General features: G+C 34.6%; 1 long non-coding RNA gene across 2 annotated transcripts; it reads right to left on the bottom strand.

Moving 5' to 3' along the window:
- Positions 1-11,035: 11,035 nt before the first annotated feature.
- LOC128869219 (uncharacterized) lies at positions 11,036-12,912 on the bottom strand. Of its 2 annotated transcripts, XR_008455238.1 has the most exons (5): positions 12,809-12,912; positions 12,661-12,749; positions 12,539-12,606; positions 12,123-12,478; positions 11,036-12,075 (listed from the first exon to the last, which is right to left on the bottom strand). It is a non-coding gene; the product is annotated as an uncharacterized LOC128869219 (long non-coding RNA). The 2 variants fall into 2 exon arrangements; XR_008455237.1 differs by having other exon boundaries at positions 11,037-12,478.
- Between the last annotated feature and the right edge of the window lie 2,793 nt (positions 12,913-15,705).

Consider the following 15,705-nt stretch of genomic DNA (forward strand, 5'->3'; position numbering starts at 1 on the left):
AGCTTGAGTTTTGCTGATCTTACATTTCTTTGCGAACTCGCGTTCACTGAGTTTTTAATTTTTATGAATTTCAATGACATTAACTTTGTATTTTAAACTCAACACTGTTTTAAGCATTGCAATTCACGTATGCCTACAATAAGAAGCTACGCGTATATGTATGTAAATACATATTTATGTTTTTACTGCATTAAAAACAAGTTCTTCGCATTTAGGGGACTCCCCTCTACACACGCATACACATTTTATTGAATAAGCAACAGCTGTACTTATATGGTAGAGAGCTAACGTAAAACCAATGTTGTAGGCTGTCCGGTTATGGGGAATTAAAATACCCTTTAGGGTGGAGAACAAGTGACCGCGGCCTGTTATGAGAGGGTTGTCTGCTCAAAAGGAAAACATTCTGAAAAACCCTTAAGAGTTTTTTAGTACTGAAAAAACTGTCCGTTTAAGAGAGGTGTCTGTTAGGATCTGTATTGGATTTTTGCAAGCTTCGATTTGCCTTTGGCAGAGCATGCAGGTGCAGGTCATTCCACAATGACAGCAACAGAACCAGCGGTACCGACTACAGCGACAGCGAGCGATGACGGCAGCAGAAGTGAAGAGTGATGATCAGCGGCAAATATAGCAGTAACTGCGGAGACAGCGGACAGCGGTCGCGAGGGCGGTTTTTTTCAGGAACAGAACTGCACTTTTAGCGACAACTAATTGCGGCGCTTATGTACTTTTTTGTTAGAGGGCCCGAAAACTTGTTTTTAAATGTTTTCCTTATATTTGGCCGAAAACTTGTATGCACCAACTGTGGCCGTTTGTTTATATATGTAGGTACCGTACTGTTTCAACTGCTAGCACTACGTGTTTTGGTGTACTTGTTAAGTGTGGTTCACTTTACCACAAATTTATCACTATCACTATTTTTAAATTACTGTTTAAATTTTTTTTTTGTGTTTCGATTTTTACTTATTGTGTTTTTTAAATTTTTAAATTATTTTTTTGTTTTATCCACCGCACTGTGTCCGTTTTCGAAGACACCACACTGTATTTTCTGTAGAAACCGCTTCTCACTTGTTTTGTGTGTATATATACTCTTGGTTTGGTTTTATTTATTCAGTTGAGTCACTGAACTCCTTTTCGTTAAGGGGGGTTTATGTGTTCGTTTGTTTGTTTCTTTGATTTTGTCACTGCACTCGACGCGAAAACGGACTTGCAAATAACACGCGCAGACAATTGTTGTTGCACCAATCCATAGAACGTATATTTTGTTTTTCATATGTTTAATGTTTTTTGAATTGCTATTTCATTTTTTGCATTCGGAAATAATTTCCATTTGCTTATGCTTACAAATTTTTTTTTCACAAGAAATTATTTAATATTACAATTATTTTTCCACGCTTATTTTTTGTCACTTGTTTTGGGGAGCGCGAATATCAACAACTGTCTGGTAACTACAATACTTTCGTGTAAACGAGAATACGAGCACGTTCTATTATACTTTTCAAGAATTTATAAATTAAATTGATAATTAATTACTAAAAAAATAACTAATTAAACGCCATGTGGCGTAACAGAAATTTTAAAACTGCTATACGAAAACACTTCAAATCATGGCTCCATGACGAACTTTCTCTTCCTATTTACGCAAATCAAGGGGTAAAACAATGTTGTCTGCTAAGCCCTTCTCTCTGTACCTAAATGATTTATGACCTAACGCTTTTTGCCGAGTCTTTGAATTAATTGCAGGATATGATCGATGCAATCCGCGATTATAGCATTCAATGGGGCCTTAAAGCAAATTCGACCAAGTCGAAATGCATGGTGTTTAGAAACTGTAGCAGAATTTCTTCTTATAATTGTAAGTATGGGCACGAAAATAGCAAGATTGTTACCGATTAAAAGTATCTGTGTGCTGCTTGCATATAAACTCTCTTATGCGAAACACGCAAATCTCGAGCTTGCTGATTCTAAAACCGCTATTAATGCAACTTGGCTTAAGTATATTAATAATCCTCAAATCTGCATTTGAAATAAGATAAAAATGTATGATGCTTGCTGAAGATCGATCATGTTTTATAAGGCGCAAGTTTGGAGTGAGTTAAGGAATGATTTCATTCAAATAATAAATAAAAATAGTTAAGTAAATTCTAGGTATAATCCTGCAGGGCTGATCAAATTCAAACATATGTATTTTAAGGATAACAAAAGATAAACATATGTTAAGAATAACAAAAGTAAAACATGTGTATTTTAAGAACAACAAAAGATAGACATATGTTAAGAATAACAAAAGATAAACATGTTTTTCCTAAACAGCAAACAAAGAAACTAATATACAAGTCGTGTAATTAAAACAGTAATATGAGGTACATATAAGTATAAATATGTTGGCAGTCAGTCCAGTACTAACATAGTGTTAAGAACTACCCTAAAATTAGATTCATAAAAATAAATTTGTCTTTAACTATCTTCCAAGTCTTTCATTAGTGTCGACGAATACGACTCAGTTAAGCGGCTTCTACGTCCCTTTATTAAACAAATTAGCCCTCTTGCTGCCAAATACTCCGAATTATATGAATCCCATCGAAACAGATTTGCTTCCGAAATATCTACATACAGCCCGAGAAGATGTGTACTTTGTCTTGCGGTGATGCAGAATAAATCAAGTCACAGGCTTACGCCCATCGTTGCTGAGGAGGTTGTACGCGTTTATTTTCTGCCATAGATGAATAGATGCGAAACTCTTTCATTTTGAGAGGGAGCGCGCCTATGAGGTCATTTCAAAACTTGGCAGCATTCACACATTATGGGATTTTGAACAGCTGATAGGAGAAATGGCGGGCTGCCAGAGTAAAGGCGCCAAAAATAACTAACGAAAACAGGATGTTTTTGCTAAATGGATATATTACGCGATTGAAATGTTTATAATTATTAGTCTTAAAATTAATTTAATTGAAACATAATAATTTAATTTGAAGAAGTTTGTAGAATTTTCCAAAGCTTTTTATATCCTTTTCAGCTTTTACTTTTAATTCGTCGTGTGTGTATTGAAAACTGTGTGTTGGGTTATGTCTGTAAATTCGTATATACCTATGTAAATATTTTATGATTAAAAAGCGTAGGTAAGGGAATTGAATTTAAGTTTGAAAGGTGTGGAAACTAAAAATTCCCAATTTTTATTTAAAAAAATCACATTCAAAGTTTCTTCCGGTGTGGCACTACTGAAGAATGTTATAAAAATGCACATTTTTCAGCGCTCTCACGAGAAAAAGAGTTTCACATCTAGTCATTTATGTTTTCTGCTGTAGTCGGCACATATCGAGCTAATAATTCCAGTTGGTATATCGATTTGTGCTATTTCTCACTTGTGCGGAGATCACAACATGTTCGAGTTGTTCGAGGAACAGTTTGAGAGAATAGCATTAACTTGTGACAATTTTGTCAATGCTTACCCACTGCAACCTACGCCCTACAAGACAGTGCTGAGTACTTTCGCCAAAAATTCCAACACATTGACAAATAACACAGGCCGACAAAATTTAACCAACATTCAGACCCAGAAACCAGACTATATATTTCCGAAGGTTTATGATGCGCTGAATCCAAATCTGGCCTCAAAATTGCTCTATTAGTTTGAGTTTTCGAGATATCCTAACCTAAAAGTGCAAAAAACCCCATTTTTGCCCATATTTGAGGTTATGTAGCCTTGCAGATGTTTTCTTTCACCAAAATTAAAGGATGGCATCTTTAAATACAATCCTTCTTTTTTCAAATGGCGTTTTGTTTGCTCAAATATCATTTTTTTTCGCAGAGATATCGCATTTTGAAATTTTCATGTTTCGAAATTTTCCTACACCTGAAAATCGATTAAGATAACATAGACATGATATATTCGATTACTAATTTTCTTGAATTGAGTCTTATTTTTCTTAAAATTTTGTCTCACACCATAAGTGTGCTGACTCACCACACCCCTACACTATCTAACCTTTGGGTACCGAGTCACACACAGCCCTAACCCCTAGAAACCACCCCTATCATGCCGCAAGCAGGCTTACCCACAAACCCCAAATTTACATACTATTAATCCATATATTTCAGGCCCTCAAACCCAAGAAAATTAGTAATCGACTATATCATGTCTATGTTATCTTAATCGATTTTCAGGTGTAGGAAAATTTCGAAACATGAAAATTTCAAAATGCGATATCTCTGCGAAAAAAAATGATATTTGAGCAAACAAAACGCCATTTGAAAAAAGAAGGATTGTATTTAAAGATGCCATCCTTTAATTTTGGTGAAAGAAAACATCTGCAAGGCTACATAACCTCAAATATGGGCAAAAATGGGGTTTTTTGCACTTTTAGGTTAGGATATCTCGAAAACTCAAACTAATAAATTAATTTTAGTTATCAATCCGAATTTTGCATGGACAGAAAAGCAGATATTAGTTTAAATTATTTCGGATACTTTTCCTTGTAGACTAGTGTAATTTATTAGTCTTTAATACATGCGCATTGACAAATTGGAAATTATCGAATGAGCAAAAGAGATAACTAAATGTGAAACTCTTTTTCTCGTGAAAGCGCTGTTGAAATGCTCGTTTTTTATACTATTCGTCAGTAATCCCACAACGGGAGAAATATTGATTGGGTATTTTTTAAAACAAAAATTGGGAATTTACAGTTTCCTTATTTTCATTGATGTAGATACATATAAGTATAAAAAAATAAGCACACAGAGTATAAAATACATAAATAAGCAAAAAATTAAAAAAACATACATATTTACATACAAAAACCAACACTCGGTTTTCAATAGAATTACATGTATTCAAAATGTATTCAGGAAAGTGTGATTGAATTTGACAGTGGTCTCATAAAAATTATATTATAACCCAAAAAACATATTATAAATATAATATTTTAAAACAACTAATTATATGTATTACATTTAAATCGCGAAATTTTTCCTTTAACGTAAAAACGAACTGTTTTCGTCAATTATTTTTTGTGCTCTATTTCTGGTAGCACGCCATTCCGACTATTAGTTGTTCCCAGGAATTGGCAATACGAAGAAGTATTGAAAGGAATTTCTAGGCGCGCTTTCAAACAAAAAGCGCATCTAGTTATCCATAATTGTAAAAATTTTCCTCGTGGAAGGCGGTTGTGCTTATTGTGAAAAGTGGATTGTGAATAACCCGAGTATAAATCATGTATGTATATTCAAATTCTAACCAAATGTGATTTTATCTGAAATAGGAAAGGGCTTCCAAAAAAAAAATAAAGATAAAGTGCTGGCTTTTTGGAAGAAATTGAACAATTCCCTCAATAGCATGGGCCCACCATCAAAATCAATCTCCGAATGGAAAAAGGTGACTATCAATGCAATGTGGCTATGGAATGTGCCATAATTTATATAGCCATTGCTTACAGGTTTGGATTGATCAAAAACGATACGTACGAAACAAGGCTGTCGAAAATACCAAAAATAGGAAAAAGACCGGTGGAGGACCTTGCAAGCAACATGTTTTTTCTGTATTAGAACAGTCAATTTTGGATATAACTGCGTCAGTAGCAGCTGCGGAATGTCTCCAAAATGACAAGCCTTTTGGTTTGAATGCAACGAAATCAACTGGTAAGCAACGTGAAAATAACAGTAGTGATGAAGATAATAGCTCTAGTGAGGACCCTGAAGTGGAATGTAGTTGCATGGACAAGTGCTTGGACGAAAATAGTACCGAAACTGCCGGTGACACGCAAAGGGAAAGTGCTTTGCCTGCACAAAAAACCAGCCAGCAAGCTCGCAAAAAAATTAACCCTTCGGAGCTATTAAACATTGAACTAGATGTTCAAAAAGAAATGAATGACAACGTCAGAACTATACTGAAATAGAAGGCTAATTAAAGGAATTAAACCAAGGCCTCGAAAACTTTCAAAATATTCAAAACAGTTTACTAAAGGAAACAAAACGCCACAATTCGGAAATTGAACGGCTCAGAAAAATTGAGGTTGACCGTAAACTCATATTTATAAACAGCCAAATCGAGGTTCAAAATTTGAAAATACTAACTGCAAAGATAAGCTTAGGCATTAATTAGAATGTTTCGAACGTTTTTGTAAAAAAAATGATTTTTATGTACTTTATTTTTTCAAATTGGTAAAGCAGGATTAACAATAAAGCCGCTTTTGAGCTAATACAAATAAGACATTTCTTTGAAGAGTGTCATTCAATTATAAAAACATTTTGTCATAAATTTACATAAGGCAATTGCCTATATTTGCTCTAATACGCTTAGCCTCATTGAGGTATGATGAATGCGATTCAGATTCTTCACACTGCACGTGTTCAGAAATTTCCGGTTGAGAAGCTCTATTTGAAATAAAAGGTGTGTCATCGCACCGATACTTTAAGCATATATTGTGCAATGCGCAACAGACATTAGTAATTTGAGCTGCTTTCTTAGACGAATAATGTAGCTCCCTGGCTCCTAGTACACACCTCCATCTATTTTTTAAGACGCCATTGGTCCTTTCCACAATGTTACGTCCACGTGCATGACCCTCATTAAATTTGCTTTCTGTGGAGCCCTCTTCCGCTGATCTCTGGGGTGTTAGCAACCAAGGCTCCAGTGGATATCCAGCGTCGCCTATGAACAAAATTTGATTTTGGGACTTACAGATTTCATCAAAATTTTACCTAGCAGCCAAACATTTCTAGTGCCTAGCAGGTAATCCTGCTCCATTGAAACCCTCAATTCACTTGTTTTCCAAATTAATGAGTCATGGCAGGCTCCAGCGTGTGTAGCATCGACGTATCTTATTGCCATTTTGTTATCACATACCTGCAGCTAAAATTATTAACATGCGTAAAAGCATACACAAATTTTACCAATATACCGGCAAAACATTCATACTATAGTAACCCTTTCTGTTATAATATAAGTGTTTATTATTCCTAGGGCCTATAATTCTAACGTGTGTGCCATCTATGCAGCCAATAATGCCGGGGATATTAAATTGTTGATGAAAATCCAAAGCAATTTCACGCATTTCGTCTTTAGTAGGCCATTTTATCCACTGATTGCAAAGGCACTACTCAAAAACATTCACTACTTCAGACAAGACGTGGCTAAAACTTGACTGCGATAAGCCAACATCCACTTGCCTCCCTACTTCTTTTTGGTATGGTCCTTCACCAAAAAATCTTAGAGCAGCTGAAAGCTTTACGACTGTGTCTATTGCAAAACGTTTACGTGCCACTGGCAGACCACTGTGCAATACATCCAACAAATATTTGAACGCCGGCTTATTTATTCTATACAATTGGTGAAAGCTATGTATAAAGAGTTAAAACGCGATTATTTATTTGGTTTAAGGGTATAATTATTTGCATGTTTACCTTGCATTGGGTAATTCAAGGGGATTACACTTGTCGCGTAATATCCTGCTGGACACTCGTTCAGCCAATTGCTGACTGGTATTAGTTTCTTCTTCAATTAAACAAAGGCGCAAGTAAGCACTAATCATTACAATTTTAATATTTAACGCAAAAATAAAAATGTTTGACTACACAACAGCAATTTTTTCTGCAAAAATTTGTAAACAAAACATGAGTGATGTTCACAATAGCATATTCGAAATTCGAATATAAGGATTGATTCTCATGAAATTAACGATACGAATTTTTTGTTCATGGGAAATAAAAAATTCATGGGATTGATTTATTCACATGAAGTTTACAATAAGGCTGAATAATTATTTGAGCTAGCTAAGCCTTTTTAGTAGCGTTATATGAAAAAAAAAACGTTTCCTTTGCCTTTTATAATCGACTTTTTATTTCCAAATGTTTGTACAAGACTGACTTAAACTTACTTGCTGTGTGAAATATTTATGCAGAACAGAACGAAGAACGGATTCCATAGAATAACCGAACTAAAAAATCAACTGCTAGTTAGTTCATGATAATTACATCAATTTCTATGTACCGGCACAACATAGTGAGACACAAGAGAAATATGTATGTGCACACATCTGTATGTACGTATGTGCTTGCATGCTAATGTTTGTTTGTATCAACTGGGAGAAGGCGACGCGCATGTATATATGTATATATATTTGCAGATGCATTAGGGCAGATCATCCGCTGCTCAGAATAATAATGAAATAATAATATAGAAATAATAAAAATTTTCTTTTTTTCAGAAGATTATACATTAAATAAAAGCGGCAATTTGTCATCAATGAAAATATAACGTGAACTTTAAATAAGGTATTGTAAATTACTAACATAAACTTAAGTAGTTAAATACTAACTAACAAAAATTTTCTTTTTTTCAGATCATACACGAAATAAATTTGTATACAATCAAAATTTAAGTTGCAACAACAAAAGTGCATTGACTGACTTACTGCAAACATTGAAGAAGGTTGGGGTTGAAGGAATACCTTTATCCGCTAAAACCCTTTTAGTTTTTTCAGTTTTTTTTTTAATCAAAAAATTTTGAATATTTGAAAGATGTAGATAAGGTTTATATAGACGTTGGAATTGATGGTCTGAAAGTATTTAAAAGTTCGAATCGGACATTATGGCCAATTTTAAGTTCTGTTGTAGGTTTTCCTTATAAATTTGAAAACTATAATACACAATGATGTAACCAAAAAAAATATATTAATACAAAAACTTTAAATCTGTAAATATGTAAAATCTTTAAATCTGTAAATATGTAAATGAAAATTCTTAGTTTGTAAACAAGAAATGAAAAAAAATATATATTATTAGAATAAATTTAAATATGTAAATATATAATATAAAATTTTAAAATACTTAGTTTGTAAACAATAAATGAATAAAATATAAATGTAATTTCGTGGTTTGTGATGACAACAATGAGGAGTTTAGTATGCCTTTAGAGCAGGGCAGATATATTTTTGAGTTATAAGAAATTGCTATTGGTAAAAGAGAGATACAATATAACACCGACAAGGGGAAACTATCAGAACTGTCCCACGGCTAGAACAAAAATGTGTAGTTGGATGAGGATAGTGATGATGATAATATGAGTGCTTATATGATAGTCAGCTGTCTTGTAGGGTGTCAATGTGCACCATTAAGTTAAAATATGTGCTTTACATACCAGGCTTGAAGAGTAACTTTATCTCGGTCAGCAAAGCAGTTGATGATTAGGTAATAGTTGTATTTCAAGCGAATTCAGCTGTCATTAAAAGTAATGCAAATGAAAAAATTCTAAGTGCACAAAAAGTTGATAATTGTTTTTTTGAACCCGAGATAAATAAAGTGTGCTATCTTTCTGCAAATGATGAGGCAATGAAATGGTCATCTTATCTATAGAAGCCTCCAGCAAATCGTAAACAAAGATATGGTGCGCGGCATTGATGTTAAAAACTTTCCAAAAGATGCTAAATGTGAGGTTTGCATGACAAGTAAAATACACATGCAACCGTTTCCAAAGGCATGTGAAAATCGTGCAACGCAGGTTTTAGAGTTAATACATATAGATGTATGTGGACCTTTCAATACATTATCAATTGGGGGCGCAAACTACCTCGTAATATTTACTGATGACATGTCGAGGAGAATATTTGTGTACATATGTACTTCATAAAGAGAAAGGATAAGGTGTTTGAAAAATTTAAGCTATTCAAATCAATGGGTGAACGACAAAGCGGTGCCAAAATTAAAGAATTGACGAGTGATAACGACCGGGAGTATATCAATGAAGCTTTCGACGACTTCTTGAACTCCAATGGTATCTTGAGTCAGTTAACTGTTGCTTTTGCCCCCCACGGCGACCACTGAAGCTGCTAAACATTTTTAATTCTATGAATAAGAACATTGAAATCGCAATCCTATGGAGATGTGATAAGCAGCCCATATCGTGAAGAGTGGGCAGCTGCTATGCAGCTCTTGTTGATGATAATACCTGCACGTTGACGGCGTTACTCGAAAAGCAGAAAACCATTGGCTGTAAATGGGTATTTACCCTCAATAAGGATCAACATGGCGGAATTGAAAGATTTAAGGCTCGACTAGTAGCCAAAGGTTGCAGGTTATTGCGAAACATTTTCACCTGTGGTTCATTACGCCACTATTCGGATGGTTATTGATTTAGCAGTAACAAGTTTACATCTGCAACAATTGGAAATAGCAACAGCATACTTCAACAGTGATTTTGCAGAAGACTGTTATATAGTGCAGCCGGAAGATTTCGTGGAAAACAAGAATTCATATTGTGTGCTAAAACTCAAGAAAGCTAGATATGGCCTCATGCAGTCCGGGCGTGAGTTTAACGCCAAACTGGACTCAGTGGTGAAGAAGATTGGTTTCGAACTATCCGCAAATGAACCCTGTCTGTACAAAAAGTTTAATAAAGGTAAGTTAAATTTTATTTGCTGTTTATGTTGAAGGTTTAATTGTAGCGTGCGCGTCAAAGATGACTTTGGAGATATTAAATCTAAACTCTGAAGCAATTTCATGTTAGTCGACAAGGGACCTTAAACTACTCTTTAGAAATGGAAGTCGAGCGCGAGGGTCAGACTGGCACAAATACGATATGACCGAATGTCGATACCGTTGAACGCCGCTGGATCCGGGATACCAAATTCAGCGATACGGCGACAGCATCAAAAAGGTTGATCAAACTTCTTATCAATCACTAATTGGTAAGCTCGTATAGTTGGCGATTACGACGCGACTCGATGTTAAGCACTCGGTAAGCAAGCTGGCACAATGCAACAGCAATCCCAACGTGGATCATTTCAACGGCGCGAACCATGATTCAATTATAGAAGGTTAGGTAAGTAGTGACAAGGGCGCTTTGACACTCCCTTATTTTAGGGCTGCATTTACGAAGGATGGGAAAAAGGGAAAAATGTCTTCCCCTTCTTGCCTAAAGGTAGTATAAAAGTACGTAAAGTAACTAATTAGTCATGTACTAAGAGAAAAACAAGTATATTGGTTATTTAATCTACATTAAAACAAAACGACAGAAAAATTATAGTTTTTTCTTTAAACAAATGTAATATTTATTTAGAATATTTTCGATGTTTATCTAACACAAGAGCACGCAGAACTATGGGATGTTACTTATGTATGTGTTTTTTTTTTCTGCCGTTCGGAGTCGGCTTGAAACTGTAGGTCCCTCCATTTGTGGAATAACATCAAGACGCACACCACAAATAGGAGGAAGAGCTCGGCCAAACACCCAAAAAGGGTGTACGCGCCAATTACATATATATATATATATGTTATATATATACAATATATATATATATATATATATTGCAAACTATTTTAACTCTTCTAATTTCAATTTTTTCTTATATTTAGAAATGATCGACTGAACTTCTGCTTTCGCAATGTCTTTACGGTAACATACTACATGTACCTACATGTATTGTTATGCACGAAATAAGAAAAAAAATTAAACTTTCTGTTTCATCTCATTCCTGTCGATTAAGTATATTTTGACCTTTGGTGTATTAAAAGACTTGTACTATTGTAGTAAATTAAACATATTAAATTCCTTTATTATGACTATTTTTTGTTCTCTTGCACAAAATATACTCAAATCTATTGCATGATTATATATGTATATATATATATATATATGTATATATTTATGTTACCGTAAAGACATTGCGAAAGCAGAAGTTCAGTCGATCATTTCTAAACATAAGAAAAAAATTGAAATTAGAAGTTAAAATAGTTTCAGTCGATCATTTCTAAATATAAGAAAAAAATTGAAATTAGAAGTTAAAATAGTTTGCAATAAAAATTACAAATTTACTAGTTTATAGTTTAAAATTTGTGTACTTTAATATACTTTGCGTCCCTAATATTAATAGGAAAATGTATTAATATAGACTAAAACCAATACATCGAAAAATTTTAGATGTTGGTAATATAATCCACTTTTAGTAATTCTGATGGTTTGTAAATTTACGTATATCAATACCACGTGTCTCAGTAATGAATCGGAGAGGAAATATGAGGAATGTGGGTGCACTTGCTCGTATAGGTGTTGGAACACTGCACTTACTTCAGGCAGAAATCAAAAACCTGTAAACCAAAAACTTAAAAATAACTCACAAATATATCATTACAACTTATCTGTAATTGTAGACTTAAAGCGCGAGGACTTGCTCGTGTAGGTGTTGCGCATACATCTACGTACAGCATATTGATCTAGATGGGGTAAGGTATCGACGTGGACAGCCAGTTCGGAAGTCAAATTGATTTCAGAGGTAGCAGTACTAGGCACATAATGACCGTCACATGTTAAACAGGTATTTGCACCATCATACACAACACGCTCCATGTCTCCTATGAAATTGTCCGTAGCACCACATGAGACAATGGTAGAAATACGTGCATACGTGCTTTCGTTTCTAAAAACCACAATAGTTGGGCCACCTAGCTCTTCAACACACACCTTCCGCAGCAATTGCTCGTCTGTGAAGTCCTACAAATAAAAACTTTTTATTTATTACAATTTATTAGCAAATATTCTAAAAGAACTTACTAACTGTAGTTTATGTATTGTATGTAAGGTGGTCTCTATTATATTTGCAAAAACGCTGCTATAAAAACCTATGAATGAAAAAGTTTAATAAGAATTTTTACAAATGTCTGATCTGGACTTACGTGTATGAAAATTCACAAACCGGGGGTTTTCTGCAGCAGAAAGCCGACTCCAAATAATCGACTATCACCATATGTAAGACATAATCGACCTAAATAGTGAAAAACGACATTAATTTACAAAATAATTAGCTTTTATTATTATACTTACTTGAATGTTTACAAACAGATAAAAGATTTTCAACGAATAATAACAAAGCAAAGCGTCAAAGTGGAAACGGTGTTGCCGACCAAATAATTTGCACCAAAAGTTTAGTTTTCACTACAATTCAAAAATTTTTTTGTGAAATAGGTACTTTTTTTTGTAAAGAAGCAACACGTTTTCAAATAAGGGAGCCGATATGTCAAGAGGGAGCGAGAAAGCTGTTTACTTACCTAACCTTCTATAATTGAATCATGGGCGCGAACCATATTCTGCGCTATCTATATAAAACGATCGATCATAAGCTTCATTACCAACCAAATCACGAGCTAGTGTTCGGACACGTAGATGCTGACTAGGGTGGTGAAGCAGTAAGAAATGAGAATGTTAAGCTAGAATATGATCCTACAAATCTTCTGGTTGCAGATGTTCTAACTAAAAATTTGCTAAAGAGATACATTGCCATTTAACTAAACGTGATTTGAGTGTATACTTATACATTACCTTATGAATATTCGGGTTGAGAAGGAGTATTGAAAAAGCAGCTAACATGGTGAGTACTGCAAAGGCAATCCAATTTGATATTTGAATTGCCTATTTTTCGCTTAAAACATATTGTTTGCGTTTGATTTCCGGCTCTGCTGGTGACACCACATAATTATTTTGAATTATTTCGAGTGACAACAAATCAATGTTATACTCGTACGTTCTATTAGTTATAAGTACTCATTATATGTTTATAGTTACCTTTTTAAAATAAAGACCATAAGAGCTTGAACTTGATAAATGAAAGACAAACGAGAACAGAATGGCTCGTAATTTAGTGGTAGCCATTAGTGTCAAAAGTAAAACGCCTATGTGTTACATATCCAGAAAAATGAATAGTGAAATAGAACTTCTATATGAATACAATTACTTTTTTTGATGATAATTTCAAAGAGAAGGTGGATTTTCTAGCATGACAATACAGACATTCATGCTTCCAAAGCAACAAAAGAGTTTTTGGCAGCAATTTTAGAATGACCTCACTGCAGCCATGACCATAACCCAATCGAAAATGTATGGTCAACGCTTTCTCAACCGATTTTCAAAAATGCAAGATAATTTGATAGCACTAACTCTTAGATGCGCGATTATTGTCGGATGGTCAGAAATTTATCAAAATATTATAAACAACTTAATTATACGACGACTTAAATAGGTTATAACCAAGGGAGGATCCAACGCAAATTACTTAGCTCAAAATTATAAACTAACCCCAAGCATTATATTTGTCTCTTTTAAATTGGTCTTATACTTTTTTTCGTTCTCTACATTTTACTTTAATAATAAATTAAAGTTCCATGAAATGCGTGCTTATGTCCGGATATTTTTAAAATATTTATCATTAAAACTTTAAGTATTAAAAACATAAATTTCTAGCCCTAATCTGATAGTAAAAATATATGAAATTTAGTTGTTCCTATAATTTTTTCGTGTGGTGTATACCATAGAGCATTAGCTATTGTCCGATGGACTTTAGACTGGGTTCATGGTAAAATCTGCAGGTTGCATTTTGACGCAGTTCCCAAAACTTTTATACCATGCATTCATATTTGCATTATTATTGCCTTATATACGAAGTGTTTTTTTTCAAATATTATTTACCTCTTCATTTATATCTATTGCTACCGTAAGACCAACGCAAACAACCTCACTCGTCCCTCACACCCAGAAATGCGACCCTCTTTCTGAGGCATTTTAAGCTCTTATAACTCAATTGTATTTGACTATCAGATAGCTGATTTTATGAACCGGCGTGCTTTTGGCAGCAGCGCAGCATGAAACAAAACTGCACGGTAGTTCCCCATTGATTACCAGTGAAGGTTGTTGGGAGTGAGACAGTGGTGGCGGACGAGATCTTATATACGAGTATAGAAATGAATAAATAAATAAATACTATGCAATTTCGTCTTATCGATATAGTAGACATTTACCTCAAGGACAGCACATTAGAATTCCAAGGTTTGCATATTCGGGTATGCGGAGTCGAGCTCGAAATATCTAACACTTATATGCAAATGGAAACTTAATCAATTTGATTTTGATACAGCTGCTGGGCAAGAAACAAATATGTACGGTAGTTCCTCACTGATTGCCAGTGAAGGTTGTAATATGCATCGTAAGGAGCGCGAGTGAGACAGTGGTGGCGGACGAGAACTTACAAATAGAAATGCATAAATAAATAAATACGATGCAATAACGTCTTATCTATATACGAGGTGTGCTCAAAAAGTATCGTAAATCTTGTGTTTTTTTCAAAAATTCTTTATTTATGCATTAATATCTATTTTGCCCCCTTCAAAGTAATCCCCATGAGATATTATGCACTTGTGCCAACGTTTTTTTCAATCTTCGAAGCACTTCAAAAAATCATTTTTCTTTTTATCTTGTTCAGCTTCTCCTTCGATGCCGTCTTTATCTCGTCAATCGTAGCGTAGCGTCGACCTTTCATGGGCCTCTTCAGTTTTGGGAGCAAAAAAAAATCAAAAATCGGATCTGGGCATACGGTGGATGATTAGTGTGTTATTGTTTGCCAAAAAGTCGCGCACAAGCAATGATGTGTGAGCAGGGGCATTAGCGTGGTGCAAGAGCCAATTTGTGTCCTTCCACAAATCCGGGCATTTCTGGCGGATTGCTTCGCGCAAATTGCGCATAACTTGCAGGTAATATTCCCTATTGACCGTTTTAATCTGTGGCAAGAGCTCATGATGCACAACGCCCCTGCAATCGAAGAAAACGGTAAGCAAAACCTTTACATTCGACCGAACTTGGCGCGCGTTTTTCGTTCTTGGGTCTTCGCGGACAGAGTCCAACATCTCATTAGCAATGTTCATGCGATGCGGCTTTTGTCGAAATTGAGCAGT

This window comes from Anastrepha ludens, chromosome X (assembly GCF_028408465.1).
Source record: "Anastrepha ludens isolate Willacy chromosome X, idAnaLude1.1, whole genome shotgun sequence".
NCBI lineage: Eukaryota > Metazoa > Arthropoda > Insecta > Diptera > Tephritidae > Anastrepha > Anastrepha ludens.